This window comes from Podarcis melisellensis (genome assembly GCF_964234715.1).
Source record: "Podarcis melisellensis genome assembly, chromosome: 4".
Taxonomy (NCBI): domain Eukaryota; kingdom Metazoa; phylum Chordata; class Lepidosauria; order Squamata; family Lacertidae; genus Podarcis; species Podarcis melisellensis.
The window spans coordinates 73,681,766-73,701,184 of NC_138531.1; the positions used below are offsets into that span (position 1 = coordinate 73,681,766).

General features: G+C 42.7%; 1 protein-coding gene across 3 annotated transcripts in view; it reads right to left on the reverse strand.

The window, feature by feature from the left end:
* LSAMP (limbic system associated membrane protein) overlaps nucleotides 1-19,419 on the reverse strand; it is a 1,403,176-nt gene that overhangs the window by 53,580 nt on the left and 1,330,177 nt on the right. The window lies entirely within an intron of this gene.

Consider the following 19,419-nt stretch of genomic DNA (forward strand, 5'->3'; position numbering starts at 1 on the left):
GCTGGAGGAAGGTGGACATTTTGGACAATTTCCAGAGCAAGTCTCTGTGTTTGCACCATTTCATAAGCAAGTTGGGAATACCACCCGCTTGCTGGCATTCTCCACTGTTATAGCTTCAGATGGCTCCCCACTGTGTATTCTCCAAATGTTTTCTTAGTTTAGCTTTATATATATCCCAAGTGATGGGTGTTTCTTCACCACTTTCCTAAGGCAAGGCTAGCCAGCATATAAATACAGTTGACCTTTACAGAACTGACCTTTTCTTAGTGACATCTCATAAATCCAAGTTATATACCACTTTGCCCACCCTCTTTACCTTGGGGAATATACCCTTCAGAGACTCCTAGATTGATGGTTTGCATGCCCTCCCTTAGGTGTTGCCCAGCCAAGCCATACTCATGCCATATCTTCCTACTGTGTAATAGAATATAGGAAAGGAGGGTTCTCCATGGTCAATAAAAAGCATGTTGCTCAGGAGCAGGTGTGGGAAATCTTTGGTCCCTGGATGCTGCTAAGCTACAATTCCCACCATCAGCCCCAGCAAGCATGGCCCATGAGGGGAATTGCAGTTCAGCAATGTCCCATAGGTCAGTTTGTGAGCAAATCCAGATGGCCTTAACTTTAGGCAATGGGCTTCAGTCTCTACCAGTTCACCACCAACCACACCAGAAGGACCTGAAGAGTAAGCACCATGGGCCAACTGAAATATTGGGCACCTGCCGTTTCCCAGAGACTCTTGCTGTATTTCTGGCTGTGGGTTCTGATGTCCAGCCATGGAGCTCAAAAGCTGCTCTCTGTACATGACCCCCTGGAACTTAAATATGTGCACTGTACACTATCTTTCTTGTGAGAACTTGCAGGTACACTTAGGTGTCTTCATAGAAGCACATGAAAATATATACAATACTTAACCTTTTGTTTTGAAGAACCATTCCCAAATATATCCCTAACCACAAATACAAATACGGAAAGGTTTACATTATTCACAGCATCACAAATTGTTTTGCCCTAGCATGCATATACAATTTTAATGCCATATTCACATTTTTCACACTCTCTTGTATTTTCCTTTAGTGGGTCACTTCTTACATCTGTAATGTTTCATAGGCATTTTCATATCAAGAAAACACCCACTCCAAGCTTTTAGGCATAGGATTTTTCTTCTAATAAGGCAGCAAAGGTTTGGGTGGAAGCATGGGGATCCAAATGTGAGAATCCCCTGAGTCTGTTATACAGTGGTACCTTGGGTTAAGTACTTAATTCGTTCTGGAGGTCCGTACTTAACCTAACTGTTCTTAACCTGAAGCACCACTTTAGCTAATGGGGCCTCCTGCTGCCGCCGCACTGCCGGAACACTTTTTCTGTTCTCGTCCTGAAGCAAAGTTCTTAACCTGAAGCACTATTTCTGGGTTAGCGGAGTCTGTAACCTGAAGCATATGTAACCTGAAGCGCATGTAACCCAAGGTACCACTGTACATATATCTAGAACATCTGTCCAGTAATGAAAAATAGGGCATCTATGTTCTTTAACTACCATGCTACTCCTTATAGGGTATTAATCTTTCGAAGTTCTAAGTATACATAGCTTATCATCAAAGCACTTCCATAAGCCTGAACTGAAGAACAGAGCTTTTACCAGAACAGCAATCTATTGGTAGCATCCTTATTGGTAGCTAAAGGTAAGAGAATCAACTACAGACAGAAGCAGACATTTCATGTTCACTTCACTGATGTATTCTGTTGAGGAGACGAGCACAAAATTCCTTGCCATCCTTCTCTTACACACACACACACACACACACACACACACACACTGCATCTCTCTCTGATACCCACCCACATATGTTTCTTTGTTTTTTGTTGTTTCTTCTCCTTGTTGCGTATTTACACAAAGATAAAATTCAGACTCACCTACGTATATGTTTATGTATGGGGTGGGGGAAATAGCAGAATTCCTGCTGCTTTGTTTGTTTTCTTCAAACACCCTTTTGTAGATGTGTGGAGTGGAGAGCAGAAGGGGCCGTGGGACCGTGTTGGGCACCCTCCGCTTAAAACAAGATGCAAAGGGATGAAAAAGAGTGCCAATCAAAAGATGCCATTTGAAGTTTTCTGTGGCAGCTTCCAGTGCTGTATGGAGGGTCTTTTTTGTTTTGTTTTGTTCTTTCCACACTTTTCATGTTTAGTCTAAGGTCTAGCTCACCTAGCTCTTTCCCCAGCTCACCACCTTGCATTCCCCAGGACTGTGCTTCAGAAAAACAAAGATAGCGAAGGGAGCCTTTGGCATCATTTTCTTGTTTTACCTCCAGCTGGGGATTTTCTCCCCCTCCTATTTACAACTTTGAAGCCTCTGTTTATCAGTCTTTTCTTCTTCACCCACCACAGATTTCCAGGAGCTTGGCATTTTTATCTGTCCCTTAGTTGAAGAGACTTGTTTTAAATTACACACACACACATCCAAAGATCAGTAGAGAGTGGCAGATGGTAAATGAGTAAAAGGGTTGGACGTGCTGGAAGGCAACAGGCAACGCTGAAAATGGAAAACAAGAATGACTGGGGAGGCAGGAAACGCAAGGGGGATCAGGCAAGCCAGAAATGAAGAGAGATGGAGAGTGGTAGGGATAGGGAGCTGAGAAAAGAAGGAAGCTTGGGAGACTGAGCATGAGATGGTTAAAACTGCATCAGTGCTGTTGCATTCCTGCTTTAGGAGATATGCAAGAGGAGCACTACCAGGTTGTGGCTAGAAAGCATTGCCTGACAGCCAAATGACCACGTCTCTCTTGCTTTCTTTACACCGCAATGATATTCCATGAGTATAAGGGTCCACAAGGACACACTGCTGGCCCCACTCCAGATATCATGCAACTCACATTCCCCTATGTGTTACGCTTAGTTGCAGGTCAGTGTCCACAGTCAGGACCCTTGAGGTTTGGTTCAAGTGGCAGCCTATTTGCACCAAGGTCTTTGTGCACAGGCACCCAACTGGCAAACATCCAATCTCAATGGATGGACCTTCAGGGCAGGGCTAAGGAAGCTATGTGATGCTGGAGACAGCAGACACCATCAGGGCTCCCCTAGCCCCTTGCACTTGTAGAGTATGCTTTGTGCACTCAACACTCGAAAACAGTTTATGCTTTTGCTGTATGTGCAGGCAGCAAAATATATCTTTGTATATTATTTATACTGGAAATGGAAGCTGTTCGTTCAGAAGCTAGAGCGGGCTACAAAATCCCAATAAATGAATCAAAGAATAATAGTCCCAGGTTTCAAAGAAGCATCAAGTGCTCTAGGCACAAAAGCAGACAGGGTAAAAATTGCTGTGTTAACAATTGTTCTGTCAAAGCAATAAGACACAGCTGAGTGCATGCTGCGTAAGCGAGCTCCATGCCACCAATGGTTTTAGACATCTCATTCTTATGCATAACCAGCAATGAGCAGAGTGGCAAAGAGGTCTGGCTCTGGCTGGTTCTTTGAAGGCTCCCATTTATGGGCTGGCAAGCCAGCTTCCCCAGTCCACAGCATTAGCTGTGATACTTCAGAGCTTATAGTCTAGGCCCATTGCACCCACCTTACTCCCTCTAGCTGGACTTGCTAGTGTTTTTTCCAGTTTATGTCTTTTCCATGCACATCTTCTGGGCAGAAAATAACCACAGCTCTCACAGCTGATATATTTCTCCTGCAGCCTTGTATTGAAAGCCCACTTCCCAAGGTTCAATGGACAAAAGAGCACACACTCTGGAGCACATATTGAGTAGATATAGGCATACTATGTGAAAAGATAGAGACATACTTATGAACCCTCATTGATACTCTGACCCTTTTGACTCACCTTTAATGCTTTCACCTAGGAATATTTGTTTTGTCATTTGTGAATCGTTGCCCAAGTATATACAAGAAACGTGATTGGAAGTTTTTACAACGCCAAAGTTATATCCATGTGCAGAGCTGATATTTTGCACTCTACCACTAAAAGAGTTATCATAAAATCCAAGACTTTGAGGTCATTCAAAGACAGCCCAAATGAAGTATTATTTGATGACCTGGGAAATCCTTAGCTTTAAAAAGGAGAATAATGCACACAGTTCTCAGATAAAAATTCTGATGCTGTCATCCATGCCTAAGAGTTCGCATTGACCAAGTGGTGCTGAGTGGTGCAGATCGATTTCTCAGTTGTTTTAATAAGATCCTCTGCTTCTTGTCTTGGTATAACCACCATTCAGAAAGAAGGAGGGAAAAGGGTGTGGGGTGGCAGTACTCTTTGCAGGAGGGAAGACAGACAGAGGAAATCAATTGGTTTGTTACTGACTATGTTCAGCACAACAGCATAATGGAGTCTAAGAGTTGCTTGGGGGACAAGGGTATATTGCTTGCCGCGCAAGCATTTGAAAGGCAATTAAAGCAGAACAACCAGCCAGCCTTCGTATTCTCCAATGACTCTGGGAACAAAATGTTCGCTCTTGCTGAACCATATCCATGCACCTTAGCAAAGGGAATATGGAGTAGGAGGGAGCATAAAGAATGGGTTGAAGACCTGCTGCAGTCCCTAGTGACAGTGATATGCTTGAAAGGTTTCTTAACAACTGTTGATTCCCAGATTTTAGTTAAGCTCCTTGGTTTTGGGTACAACAACCCAGTTTTCTTTTGTTTTTTAATTTAATAAAAAAAGGTCTTTATAAATCCAGGTCAGTTAACTGAGCACAATGATGAGTTTATAAAATAAATTTGAAACCACTTAAGATCTCTATTCAGGCTTTAGTTTATACCATTTGCAAATAATGGTATAAATGGTAAAAATCACAGGGTTAAATTATGCCACCCCCAGAGCTGCAAATATTTGGCAAGTACCTGAATGGATGTTATCATAACTTATGGAGTTCGTTTGGCTCAAACATGCATTGTGGACTTTGGATTGTTTCTGCCCATGGAGAGATACGAAACTGCCTTACTGCAGACCAGACAATTTGTCCTTCCACTGTCACTGGCAGAATTTTTCAAGGGATGGGCAAAGCAAGGGAGTGATCAACAACATAGTGTGAGGAGTTGGGATTAGAAGATTGCACATAGGGGAGTCTTTGGACACTGACCCATGTTTACATTTCTGCTCTGGTGGCATAATATCTGATCTAACAGGACAAAAAGAGAACTGTGGATTTGGTGCTGCTGGGCTCCATCATTTGACCATTTCCCTAGTTGATATGCATGTTTTGGTGTATAAAAAAAAAAAGTCTGCAGGCCCAAGATGACATGGAAGAACAGAGTGATTGGCAAAGCACAGAAGAAATGAATCCATAGAAAATATTGGAGTATTCAAGAGAAAAACAGAAGTGTGAGAGAAGAAAATTGTAAAGTTAAAGGTGATGCAGAGCAGACTGGAAGGCTGATTAAGAGAAATGAATGGGAGAAAGAGAGGGAAAGAGATAAAACGGAACAGTGGGGGCGGGGGAGTCCAGAAAGAGATAAAGCAAAGAGGAATGAAGCAGAGAAAATAAATCAAATAAGTGATTCCAAAGACTGACAGAAAAGAAGTTGTGCTAGAGGGACCCATGTGTCTCTAGTGAGCAGATAAGCACCCTGTTCTGCCATGCACCACTTATCAGTGTTGTTGAATACACAAAGCAGTGCCATCCCAGAAGAACGGTTAAAAGGACTTTAGTTTTAGGCACTATTCTTCTTGAAACTCTGGGAGTTGGGATTTTGTTAGGAACTTTGTCAGGGTGTACTCAAGAGAGTTGCAGAATTTGCTGTCGTGCCTTTGCTCTGCCATACCTAAGGGAGCCGTGGATTGTATTAAAGTGACTTGGTTGCATAGTCCTTGTGAGAATTTTGTAATGCTACAAGAGATGCAGTTGAATGAATGTGCTGGGAACACAAAGCGCAGCAACAGAGAAGGATGTCATCTTCATCCCTAGAATGGCTTCATTTTCCACTGGGAAAAGAAGAGAAAAAGAATATGGCTGAATGTAGAAATTTCTGAAGAAGAGGAGGTGGAGTGAAATTTAGACCTGCAGTAACTAGGTTCAGTAGTAAACAAATTCCTTTTGTTTAAGTCTAATACAAACATCTATGGACTTAACCTATAAGAATTAAAATAACTATTCATGCTTTGTTACTGTGATTAAAAATGCCTGTCTTCCTGCTGCTTCTCCATTCAAAAAAAGTCTCATTCTCACCAGACTTTTGTTACATGCATATGCATGTCAAGTAGTGTAGTTGTGGCAGGGCTGGCCCTGCTATTAGGCAGTGTGAGGCAGTGGCAAGATGTTCAGCAACAGAGTTGTATGGAATATGTGTTCGGCTCCTATGTCCCTAAAAGCTAGCCTGCTGCTCTCAGGTGCAATTCGGGATGCTGTCCCATCAGCAAAGATTCAACTGCAAGTTTGGTTGGAAGGACGATACATCTTGTCCTTCAGCTTAGGCAAACAAATCAGGACAAATGCTCAGCAAAAACTGAACATCCACATAAACTTTGTGCATTCAAATGCTCAATAAACAGCTTGTCTGGAGGAGCCAAGAGAGAGAGGGAGAGAGAGAGAGAGAGAGGGAGAGAGAGATCCTAACCACAGATCTCCTGTATGACCCTTATTTGCAAACTGAATGGAGACTGGGGCCAGATGGGGATTGGGGAAAAAAATGTAGGCTCCTCTCCCCCCCCCCCCCGCTCTTCTCCAGGTTGTTCACACAATGTGATTCAGGTATATCAGAAAAGGAGACTATTCCTCCATGTGACTAACAGTACTACAACACCAAGGACACTTAAAAACTGACACCATAATTCTCTCCTTTCCTGTTCCAGAGCTTATGGGAGGGCCCCACATCAGTCCCCGAAATGAGGCGCGCCAGGAAGGTGGGTGGAAATGCTGCCAGGAGGCCAGCAGGCCAGTGGGCCAAAGCTTAATAGGAAAACAGCAGCGATTTGTCTCCACCACTATTTACGTTTCAAGCACATGACAGGCTGTCAGTGGAAGAGAAAGCTGCTAAATTTACTGCCTTCTAGATCCCTGCCACAGTCACACACTTGACAAGTCACTTCATTTTAAAGCCTGTCTTTTACCAGGCTTCTCTCCCCGTGCCTGCTTCTCAAATACAGACAACAAACATGCTGCCAGTGGGTGTGGAAGGAGGGTTTTAAAAATGCATTTAAACTACCCTTCTAATTGTTGTGTGAGTTTCTGTGGAAAGTCCCATAAAGCCTTTGTGAGACACGGTTCACTTCTGGGACCCTTGCTTGTAGTGGTTTGCTCGAGAATAGTAAATGGAATCTGTGCATGAATGGGAAAAGGGCCGGACTCTAATGGCAGTTGATAAAACAGTGAGGTAGACCAGGTGTGTGATAGAGGTGACTGATATATGCAAAGAATGAGAGTTTTATATTCACACCTTTCATGCCAAAGTTGGAGAACCAGGAGCTGAATGAAGCCCTTAATGCACCTCTGTCTTGCCCTTGGGACTCTCACTGGGAGCCACAGAAGGGGATGACCGATAGGACCAGAGAGGAGACAGGAGGCAGCATCCTCACAAATTTATTGCCTCCCTTGTCACTGGGATACTTAAAAGGTGTGTCCCTGGTAGGGATGTGAGACAATTCTGTCAGTAATGGAAATGGGGAGGGTAATTGCTGATGTTGGCTTGTTCAACCCATGTCTGGTACAGAAATCAATCCACCAAATACAGCCAGCAGTCCATATTGTTGTGGCTTTCAATCCACAAATGATATGTAACAGATGTGCTTTTTCTCCCATTTGCATTGTGTTTCCTTTGCGTTGAAATGAACAGAGTGGAATAACATAATAACAATGTTATTACCTAATGTATGTCAATTTGCCACAGTGGAAAGCAAGATAAATATCTTGGGTTTGGAGGGAGGACAAACTGCATAAGAATGGAAACAGTGCTGCGTGTGAGAAATATAGGATGGGAGGGCAAAAAAAAAAAAAAAATCCTTCTTAAATCCCTAGTCCCAGCTAAAGGTGGCAACTATATCACCTAGAAGAAAAATACATATTAATATGCATAGTATAGAGTATGTTATACTTCTATTTACATGCTTCATTTTTTATACCACTGTTTTATTCCAAACTGCTTTATATAGCACTGTTTAATTTTACCAGTCACTTATATATGATGTAGCATACAAGGCAAGGCAAGGTAAAGAATTTCAGGGGGAAACCACAGTATTTAAATGGTAGCAATGAGGTAAAAAAGACTTCGCTAGTATAACTTCTTGGAAAATAGCACTGAAAACCAATTGAAAATGCCCATTGCCCATTCTTGGTCCCCCGCTAACTGTACTATTGTTTTAAAACCATGGATAGCACTGTGGATCTTAAGCACTCTTCCATTTGTATTCACTTGGAAGACCATTTTCTTTTGAAGATCGGAAAGTGAAGCCCAAGGGATTTTGATAGATTCCAAGCAAATACAGCAGAAGGGTCCCAAAGATAGACAGTTCTTGCAGACTCTTCTGCCAGCCTTCTTTCATCCCAGCATACATACATGTATTGAGTCTCAGTACTCTCCCTAGTACACATACAGGTAACTCTGATCACTCTTCTGCCCACCCCTACCCCACAAGATACAAGACGCTCTCCCACACACAAACATACATGTAAGATTCCCAACTCTGACTGTGATGGATCCTGCTGAGTATGCCTCAATTTGTAGGGCTGATACACTCACTTGTTTCTCTGATGATCTTGGACAAAGGTCCTTGTAGTTTATATGATTAAATGAATCATCTATCAATATGTTATCTCAGACAGTGAATAATGACAAAGGCTGTAAATCCTCATGCTTCAGAGAGCTTCAACTCATCACTAGCTGCCTGGGCTGGAGTGACATACATCTTTGCCCTTTGCCATCTTTCATGGTGGATAGCATGGTACAATAAAGGCAGTGTGCATTCAGGACTTTCTTGTCTGCTGGCACAAGTCGACAAATAACACTACTTTGGAGAAAACCACTGCTTTCGAGCTGAGAGGGGAAAAAAAGAAATTTAACAATTTTCCTACTTTCCTTTCCCCCCTCATTCACCTTTCCACTATCATTTTCAATGACATATTTGCAATGTTGCCCTTCTATTGCTCATTCATAGAGACAGGTCACATATGGACATGGATGATGCCATTGGGATAATGGCTATGGGTTAACTTTGAAGTCAACATTGTATGTGTTTGAGATCTGTCTATATAAATCTGTACAGTGGTACCTCTAAGTTATAAACTTAATTCGTTCCAGAGGTCCATTCTTAACCTGAAACTGTTCTTAACTAGAGGCGTGCTTTCGCTAATGGGGCCTCTTGCTGCTGCCGTGCTGCCGGCACACAATTTCCTTTCTCATCCTGGGGCAAAGTTCTCAACTCAAGGTAACTCTTCCAGATTAGCGGAGTTTGTAACTTGAAGCATTTGAAACCTTAGGCATTTGTAACTCGAGGTACCACTGTATATCTTATGCACCCTGCTATGCATATTTTTCAAAGTCACGCTTAGATGTATATATAAATATCCCAGAGAAGTCAAAAGGGTGAAAAATGATAGGGCTTTTGTGTAAGGCAAGGCTTCTATCTGGTACAGGGTGGTTGAGTCTTGAGGCCTAACATCTTTTCTCTTTTACAGTTTAAAGTCCGATCTCCTTCACATGCAGTTTAGCAACTCAGAGGGCCTTCTAAATCTACTTGCTAATAGCCAGACTACTGACCAAAGGGACATTGTTGGTGTGTCTCACTATTGCTGATTTCTAGGGAGCATCCATAAGGAGAATCCTCCTTCAGATTGTTGCAAACTGACTATGTATATACCATTCTTGAACTTCTGTTGCAATAGGGGAGCCAGAGGGTGAACTGATGGCATTCTTATTTAGGCAGCATCACTACTTACTATGTGTAAGGCAGGTTACAAAGGCCAAGAGCTTTGCTCTTCAGTGGGGAGAAATGTCCCCATGAAGTTGCAGTAGCCAGAATTGTGTCCTTCACAAGCCAGCACTTGACCAAAAAGTGCAAGGCTAACGTTCTTAAATAGCTTTAAAAAACGGGCAAGTGAAGTGAGAGCAAAATTAGTACTCCTGACTGTTCATCAAACACCAAAATAACTATAAAAAATGCCCTTCCCCCAATCACTTAATTTCTTATTTCCAAGTTGCTGTCAGAACTGCTGGCCTTGTGCTTCTGAGTCCAAAATCCAAATAGGATGCTGGGTTTGATTAAAAACAACTTTCTGGCTTAGAGGTTATGCCAATATCCTGGTGCGATTTTCTGCCATAAATCTCAGCAGTTTGCAGTTTCAGGAGAGGTGGAGCAAGAGGCATTATATACATTAAAAATGGCAAAAATTTACCAACAGATTGTATCTTTCCACTCTGCTTTGTAGACTAGTTTCTCAGGCAATTTTTAGCAAATGCAGTCTTGCTCCTGCAGCGAGTCAGGGGAAAGAGTGAGTGAGGAAGATAAGAGCGTGGAAAAGACCAGGAAACTGGAAGGAGGGAAAGGAAAATAACAACAAAAAAGATTAAGAAAGGTAGAGAAACAGAGGGCTAATAAAAAACAACAACCTAAAAGGCATATGGTGTGTGTGTGTGTGGTGGGGAGGAGGAAAAATATGAAGAAAGAAGGCTGCATGAGAACAAGGAAAAAGTCAACAGAAAGAGTGCCAGTGATAAACAGACATACATAGATAAGTGGGAATGGCAAGAAAATGTTGCAGCACAGAGCGCTCCTGTCTGTTGCTCCAGTCAATCAGTCAGCCATGCCCCACACTGTTAAGCTTTCTTTCATTTCCCCTCTCACAGTTCCCCCTCTTTTGTTGTCAATGCTGTTTTGGCCACATAAGGGCCTACCCTTCACATCTGAACTTGAAAACAGAGGGAATGATTATAAGGGCTTTGCATCCCAATCAGCTAGGAAAATACAATATGAACAGCAATTCTATACATATTTACGTGCAAGTGTCCTATTGAGCTCACTGCAGCTCACACACAGGAAAATGTGCATAGGGAACTTAGCATTGAACTCAGTGGGACTTACTTCTGAGAAAACATGCACAGAATCGGGCTGCATGGCTCCAGTCTTAAGCACACTCAGCCAGAGCATAACTATGTTTACTTGCTTCATTGGTTTCAACTGCACTTATTTTCAAGTAACTGCACTGGCTTGTACCATTAGTGTTCCTCTGCAAAATGCATTTGGTTTCAAATGTCATGGCTTCCAGCCAGAAAACTAGGGTGGCCTTGTGCCCTTCTTTACAGAGGTCAGACCTCTGTCTGAAGGACTGTACAGACCAAGTCAAGTTAAAAGATAAAGAACCATGGGAAGGGAAAACTTGTCCATTAACAGTTAGCACTTTGTTAGCAAAGTGAGCAGGCATATGGGTCATCTGGTCACAGACTTCTCTGCTTCGGTGTGGCGTTTTGTGTTTTTATTTCAGTTGCTTCTGAATAAGGAAGAGCTGGGTTGTTAGGCTGCAATCCTAACCATAGGGAAATAATTCCCATTGCACTACTAATATGCGACTTGCTTCTGGGTAAAGATAACTGTCACCAACACATAATCTCACCAAAAGCAGGTTCAGCTGACAGATATTGGTGCTATGGTAATGTGAGGATACAGAAAGAAATAGATCTTTGGTTCCTACACTGTGACCATTAGCAATTTAATCTGCAGACAGAAAAATGTCTCACTGTAGACCTATAGGCTGGTGACAAGAGTGATGTCTTGATGCTTAGCCACTAAGGGCCAAACTATATATTATGTTAAATGCATAGATGGCTACTCTGTATGTTGTTGCTGTTTCCAGTTAAAGGAAAATTCACAGAGCCTGCTAGGGATTGCAGCATATGGGGGCGGGAGGCTTAATCCTTCTGTTCCTCCATTGCAATGCCAAAAAAAAAAAGTAAGTCACTGCATGCCAGATAGCTAAGAAAATAGTAGTACCCATTGGTGCCAATGAGATTTTTTTCTTTTTACACTGTTTTGCATGTGGGGCAGATTTTGTCATCATTGTCATGGGGAGGAGAAGGATATAAACTCTCCCCATGTGCTGTGGTCCCAATCCAAACCAGCCCCAGACACTTACTTTTAAGTACTAAAAAGGACATAGAGATACATAACATGCATTTGTAATATGTATAGTGGTACCTCGGGTTACAAACGCTTTGAGTTACAAACACTTCAGGTTACAAACTCCGCTAACCCGGAAGTAGTACCTCGGGTTGAGAACTTTGCCCCAGAATGAAAACGGAAATTGTGCGCTGGTGGCACGGCGGTAGTGAAAGCACGTCTCAGGTGAAGAAAGGTTTCGGGTTAAGAACAGACTTCCAGAATGAATTAAGTTCGTAACCCGAGGTACCACTGTAATGTGTAGTTTAATGTGCACTGTGTAGTTTCATATCAGTGCAAATATTTTGTTAGTGATATCTCTCCAAGTAAGAAATTCCTGCCATTGTCTTTACCTGTTTTTTAATTGGGAATAGGGTGGAAGGGATAGATCTGATACTAGGATACTTCTGTATTAAGTATGATCCACCCCACAAAATTGTTTGACAGCTTGTAGATTGATTATTTAGAGCGGGGAGGGGGAAGGGAGAAGTAAGCAGACATCAGCAGACATGCAGCTCTGAAAAATACATATTTGCACAGCAGGGAACCTACCTTCCTAGCTTTTCTGTACATCCCTGTCAGACTCCCCACACTTTCCTCTTAATTTTCTCCCTCTAGGCTTCTGCTGTGTACAAGCCCTGGTTCTCACTGAGGGGCTGGGAGGAGAGCGTGACTGCCAGGAGGCTTGAGACAGATAGGATCACAGAGGGGGGCTCTCTAACTGCCTCTCGCTGACCTGTTTGCAGTTCCACTGCACTCATGCGCTAATCTGTTTTGGCGGATGAAGGCTAAGATATAAACCCTGCCCTATCAAGTTGTCACGCAGTTGAGCAAGGCCAGCCAATAAGTGAGAAGAAGTGAGCCAGTGACCTCTGTGATCCAAGGAAGCTGCTAGAACTGGGAATTGTAACCAACCCCAAACTCTAAGGGTGGGGAGGGAGAGGTCTACTAATTGAATATGAAAGGGCAGCAGAGCTCCAATCCAATGTTTTACTAATCTGGACACTAACTGGCAACCCAGGGCTTCTGTAATTACTCCCCCATCTGCTGTACATGCTAAGAATTAGGCTGCCTGTATTTCTGATAAAGTTTCATCTGACAGCCACCTAATCTCCCATCTGTTTTATGTCTCAGGTTCTGTGAAGTGCATGAGATATGCTGTTGGAAGGGAAAGAGGGAATATTACAGGAGCAGTAATGGCTCAAGATTGCCTCTCCAGGATGTATGAAGGCAACTCATTCAGGACTGAAAGAGCCAGTTGTTATTAAGATTCACAGGCCCAAGTGGTACAGAAATACATAGGAACATAGGCAGCTACTTTACACAGAGTCAGACTATTGGTCCATCAAGCTCAACATTGTCTACAATCCCAGACTGTGGCTCTCCATGTTTCAGGCAGGGATATTTTCTGGCTCTACATGAAGGCTTCAGAGATTGGGACCTTCTCCATGCAAAGCAAGTTCTACCACTGAACTATGATCCTTCCCCAAATACATGGACAATAATGCTTAGGAAGGAAGTTCCCTTCTTGCCAGTTCCTTCCTCTTGATGTTGACACAAGGCCTCTGAATGCAACCACTATCTTTGTATGCTTTACTCTCTCTTCTCCTATCTGGGCAGTTTGGAGCTTTTCACTGGATCTTGTTCAGCAAATGTAAAACCACTCAAAGTAGTGTCCGGATCATCTCTCTCTGCTTTTGATTTCACAAACTAAATCTATCTTGGATCCTGCTTCCTTAAAGGAAACAAATATTATGGCTATGTTCCATATGATCTTTATGTGTGGTGGGAAGGCTGGTCTCTGCTGATGGGATTATCTGACATCTCCTTTGTCATGAACACCAAATAAAGCAGCCTCCATCTCCCCTGATCTTTGCAAATCAACTCATTACTACTTTTTAAAGTATAATTTGTACAACACTCTTCAATAAATCTTACCTCCCAGTAAGAATGTTTAGTTTTAATTTTACATTTCATTATTTATTACAGTGGTACTCGGGTTACGTACACTTCAGGTTACATACGCTTCTGGTTACATACGCTTCAGGTTACAGACTCTGCTAGCCCAGAAATAGTACCTCGGGTTAAGAACTTTGCTTCAGGATGAGAATAGAAATCGTGCTTTGGCGGCGTGGCGGCATCAGGAGGCCCCATTAGCTAAAGTGGTGCTTCAGGTTAAGAACAGATTCAGGTTAAGAATGGACCTCCGGAATGAATTAAGTACTTAACCAGAGGTACCACTGTAGTCTTCAGGTGCTACTAACAAGTGTAACATCTGAGAGGGACATCATTTAAAGCCATTTCAGTGTGAAAATAGTTCCAAAAATTTCACCCCCAAGTTGAATTCTCAGCTTCTCCACAATAACACATAGCACAATTTATTCATGTCCTAACATCATAACTCTTGAGTGTTTCTCCATTGCCTTCACATCACACCAGAGAAAAGTATCAATTGGATCTGTTCAGAACTGTCCACATGGCCAATCTCAGTTTAGGGAGTGGATGCTCATGCAGCTGTTTTATTTTGTCATTCAACACAGCATAGTTTTACTCATGCAGCACATATATTCCCTACTGAAGTCTACAAAAGTGGGTGCTTCTGGTCTCAATTAATTGGTAAGCTTGTTACCTTGCAGCATGGGGGTCTGGAACAGTCCACATGCGTGCTGGAGAGAGAACTTGACAAACAGCATGGACACCAAGACTGTCAGGTAGGGGGTGGCCTCAGAGGTTGATCTCACGAGGAGAGGAGATGCCATATTAGGAACATAAGAATAGCTATGCTGGATGAGACCAAAAGTGCCTCTATTCCAGCATCTTGTTCTCCCTGTGGCAAATCTTTTCCAAGGTCACCATTCAGGCCACCAGTTTTGTGCAACAGTACTAAACCAGGAGCTGTAGACCTGTTCTCATGTGCTTTACTAGGAAATGGTGTTGCTATTCCCAGACCTCTTGAGGAACCTCTCCTAGGAGAAATGTAATCAGGGTTAGACTCAGACTAATAGCTGAGCACTTGCTCTTCTTTAAAAGAAAAAATGGCCTAAGGCATTTCTTTTACCTGTACAAAAACACTGATCACAGACCTGCGTATTACACAACTCTCTGGGTCCCTTCAGCAGGGAAAAGCAATTAAACAAAATCACACATATCTTTTCAGCATCGAAAAGAAAAGTCCTCCCCACGCACACATGGAAACTACAGCTGTTTCAATTTTAGAGACCAGAAATTGTATTTCAAAGAGACTGGATACGTTTTACCCTTTATTAACTAGAATTCACAGTAAGCTTTAATCCATTCCTCTGCTGCTTCATTCATTTCATAAACTGAGGAACCTGAACAAATATTGGATTGTGTTCCCCCGGGTATATGCCTATATGCGGAAACCCTAAATATTGAAGTGTTTTTCCTGCTCTTATACTGGACTCTTTACTCTCCCTTCTTTCTCAGAAGTCTTTCTCACTTCTGTCCCTTTCCTTTTTCTCACATTAGGGCATGTGCAGATGGCAGCTATTTATGATTTTTAGCTGGGCACAACAATCAAGGGGAGAGAATTCTAAAGGGTAGGTTCTGCAACACTTAAGGCTCAATTCTTACATTGTTCAGAATCAATCAGAAAAGATATCTGCAGGAGGGCCTCACCTGCAGAGCACAGGGATCGATTGGCTATATAAGAGGGGAGACAGATATCCTGATCCCAAGCTGCATAGGGCTTTGCACACCAAAACTAGCACCTCAAACTTGAGACTAATAGCTAAATTCTTTCAACAGCAGGGTGATGTGTTGCTGATATCCTGTCCCAGTGAGCAGTCAAGCTGCCACATTTTGCACCTGCAGCTTCTGGACCAACCTCAAGAGTCGCCCCACATAGAGCACATTGCAGTAATACAGCCTGGAGGTTACCAGTGCAGGGACAACACTGCTCAGGCTATCACAGTCCAGAAACAGCCAGAACTGTCTTATTAGACAAAAGCTGATAGAAAGCACTTCTGACCACTTTGGTCACTCAGGCCTTTAGTGACTGGGATGGATCCAGGAGCACCACCAGACTATGAACCTGCTTCTTCAGGGGCAGGATGACCCCACCCAAAACAGGCAATTGACCAATTATCTGGATTCAGGAGCCACCCGTCAAAAGCACCTCTGTCTTGCCAGGATTCAGAGTCAGTTTAATGGCCATCATCCAACCCACCACCAAGTTCAGACACTGATCCAGGGTTTGCAAGTCACCTCCTAATTTAGATGTTATATAGAAGGGGATGTGGGCATTGTCAGTGTAATGATGACACCTCGCTACAAGTGACCCCTTTGAACGGCTTCAGGAGCTATGGGGAAATAACCTCCCCACCCAATGTTTTTCACCTGCTCTTCTTCACCTAAACTTTGGCTGTGTACAACCTCTCAGTTACTTTGCATCCAGTGTGATCCCACTGCTGGTTTGGAAAGTGGTGTTGTGTACAGAGCCCTGATCTTTTTGTTCCATTCTCTTCTTCCCACTCCATACTTCTGCTTCCAGTATAGTTCAGCACCCTGACTTCAAACATTTTAGAAATTAACACTTCACATCAAATCCATAAAAAAAGGCTGGCATTAAGAACACATAAAAATCCCTGCTTCATTGGGCCACAGGCCCACCTAGATCAGCATCCTGCTTTCATAGTAGCCAACCAGATGCCTAGGTGAAGCTCACTAGCAGGATCTGAATACAACAGCAGAGGGAAAGTGATTATCTTACTTGGAGCATAATTTGGCTGTTGCTGTGTGTGTGGTGTTTTTTTAAAAAGAATCACAACTACCCTACAAACTGGTTTATAACAATATCTATATATCACCAGCAAAGAAGTGGGTCATTATGCTTGGGAGAATAAAAAGACAGAAGAGATCCACTATACCAAAGAAAAATACAAGAACACAATTTTCATGCTAAACGGGAACAAATAGCCTGTTCGGGTTTGTGTCACTGACAGTGAAATTCATTTTAAGTTGACGTCAGTTCTTCAAACAATCAGACTTCATAGAATCACAGAGTTGGAAGGTTTGAGGAAGTGGGGAGGAATTAGATCCAGCAGCGAATTAATCTGCACTGAGTTGGGTTATTTCTAGATTTGGAAGCAACAGTAAATTGTCTTCATATTAAAGTCACAAAACTAACAGTGCTGTTCTATATGGTTAGGACTGGGCTGTCATTCTTCCCTGTGCTTTCTTTCTTTCCTGTGTACATGATGACAGCTGTTAGACTTAAGGAGCCCATTGTTACTCATCTATAATAGGGAGCCACTATTTCAAAAGAATTCAACTATCCCACTTTCTTTAGCAGAAGAAATCTTTTTAATTTAAGTTTCTCTCTCTTACCCACTCCTTTCATGCCGGTTATTTCCCCTTTCCTGCCATGAGGCAAAATGGAGCATTTTGAAGAATGGTTAGGCTAACAAATTTATTCCTGTTAATGAATAACACATTTTTTTTCATTAAACATTTAAAAATAGCTCTTGCTTTCTTGATCTGCAGCTGAGTGGTGGGTGTGGGGAAATGCCAGATTTGGCCAAAGTGCTCTTTTTTATTATTATTCCAGTGGTCTAATTCACCATTTATGAAGTGAAGGCTTGGAGGAAAAACCTTACTCCAACTGCAACACTGCTGTCAACACCAGTGTTAGGAAAAAACACCATTTGAGAGACTTGTCAGGGAGTGCCAGCCCCACTCCACTGCATTCTAGAAACAAATGGATGTGTAAAAAACACTGAAATGTGTTCACAGAAGATAAATTATTTATCTTGGATTTATGGTTTCAGTGTCAGCCTAACTCTCAGATACATTGGCATATTTTATATACTGACAGAATGTTTCCAGCTGAAGAGCTTGGCTTTCCTCCCCCACTGCCCAGCCTTTTCATAAACATTTACATTAACAGAATGGTATGACGTGGATGGAATAGCGGCAGAATTTAATTCTACTGGTTAAGAAAAGCATCCTATACGTGTAGCATTTCTTGACAAGGAAATTTCTCTCTTCCGCCATCGTGGGTTATTTTAAATTTTTTTATTGTTATTTAACCCACTAGCTATGAACAATTGAGATTAAGAAGACAATAACTGTCTTTCTGGTTCAGGCACAGGTAGCCAGCATTTGGAAATAAGATGAAAACTGCTTCCTTATAATAAAGCCTTCCCATTTAGCTATTGTGGCTAACAACAAATCCGAAAAGAAAAGAAAAGAAAAGAAAAGAAAAGGTAGTGGCTATTACCATAACTAGTGTGATGCATTTCATAAGATTGTTGTGCATTGTGTGAACATAGAAAGTTGCATTATACTAGACCATTCCTCCACCTAGTTCAGTACTGTCTAGTACAGTATTGTCCACCTGGTTCAGCAGGGATAGGAAATCTTTGGCTGTCCTGATGTTGATGGACTCCAACTCCCATCGGCCCAGGCTGGCATGGCCAATGGGCAGGGATGATGGGAGCTGTTGTTCAGCAACATCTGAAGGGCCAACTTTCCCCCATTCTTGATCTACAGTGACTGACAGAGGCTCTCCCTGGTGTCTGATTAAAGCCATCTCCAAACTTATCTGATATTCCTGGGATTGAATCTGGGGTCTTTTGCATGTGATGCAGGAGCTCTGCCACTGATTCAAAGCCTTTGCCTGAATAAATGCTGGCTTTTGTCTATCCTGAACGAACTGCCGGACTTCCGGAGGTGGCGCAAAACGGCAATGGCGGTCCTCTTTACTGTGTGAAGAGGGGCTCCGCGAAAAAGGGTCGTCCGCTGCGGCAAAGCGGAGACCCATTAAGATAAACCGTAGGCAGAGCGAGCCTGCGGCCGTGGGACTCGGCGGGTGCCAGAAGCCCCCCCAGAAACGAGGAAGGGACCTCGTAAGAGGCTCCGGAACGTGAAAGGGGGAGCGGCGCTGTGAGTTCATCGCTCTTTTCGCGGAAGTGAAGCCGCGCTGCTGTTGCTGATGAGCGTCGACCTTTCTTCTTGAAAATCATCGGAATTGGCTGCAACTTACCCGTGAGTAAGGGGTACTAAAGATTGACTAAAGATTGACTTAAATTCATTTAATTCGGCTGAAAACGGGAGGCGAGTAACAGGAAGTCCGTCTCCCGGTCCTGCTAATCAGAGCAAAGCAAAGAACCCGATGTGGGCTGAAGCGCTCAAAAGAGACTTTGAAATTAGTATGAAGGGGCATTAACAGACTGTGTTCTTTTAGAAATTAAAAAGATTGAAGGATTAAATCTTTTGGTTTATTGCGCTAAGGAATCTTCCCCATATTGTGAAGTGACGTGGAATTGAAGGAGATAACCGAGCTATCGGACTACCAGTGTTGCAAAGGAGTACTG